At 30.4% G+C, this 592-nt stretch overlaps 1 long non-coding RNA gene across 1 annotated transcript in view; it reads left to right on the plus strand.

The window, feature by feature from the left end:
* The window catches only part of LOC111083440, a 12339-nt gene extending 12012 nt beyond the window's left edge, over window positions 1-327 (plus strand). The window contains exon 3 of the long non-coding RNA XR_002609036.1: window positions 309-327. This is a non-coding gene — a long non-coding RNA (uncharacterized LOC111083440). The remainder of the gene's footprint in view (window positions 1-308) is intronic.
* Window positions 328-592: the final 265 nt, after the last annotated feature.

Here is a 592-nt window from a genome sequence, read left to right on the forward strand (position 1 = left end):
GGGGGAAAACAAGCTACAGCCGCATTTGAAAGATTTTTATTGAACAAAAATGCAATTTGATACTTTAAAAATTAGTATATATATATTGTTCTAAACACAAAATAGCTCAAAACATCAAAATACGGTACATATAAACACTTTCATGTTTATACACATGGAAATGTAGCAAATGAAACTAACAAAAATATACAAGTATTTCTCATTGAGATGAATGCTCCCTTTTTTTTTCAATAATGATTATATTGCAAAAATAGTTTTTATTCTCTACCCCTCTTCCTCCACCTGTGGCTAAGCAGTAAGTGTGAGAGCTTATATATATATATTATTTTTTAAATTACATATGAACTGCATGCAAGAAAAGTAATGTTCCAACCTCAACACAGCCAGAATAATTCCTATCGCTGGTTTGTATGGGCGCCACCTATTGACAGTTAAACTGACTAAACCAGCCTATACTTTTTATGCCGAGGAAAAAAAATACATTTATATAATTTTCCTGATTAAATTACTCTATATACTGAATAAACGCGACATTTAATTAATAGCCATTGTGTAACAAAGATATCACAAGTACACAACGCTTTGTTTAACG

This window comes from Limulus polyphemus, unplaced genomic scaffold (genome assembly GCF_000517525.1).
Source record: "Limulus polyphemus unplaced genomic scaffold, Limulus_polyphemus-2.1.2 Scaffold9520, whole genome shotgun sequence".
In the NCBI taxonomy this organism is placed as follows: Eukaryota; Metazoa; Arthropoda; class Merostomata; order Xiphosura; family Limulidae; genus Limulus; species Limulus polyphemus.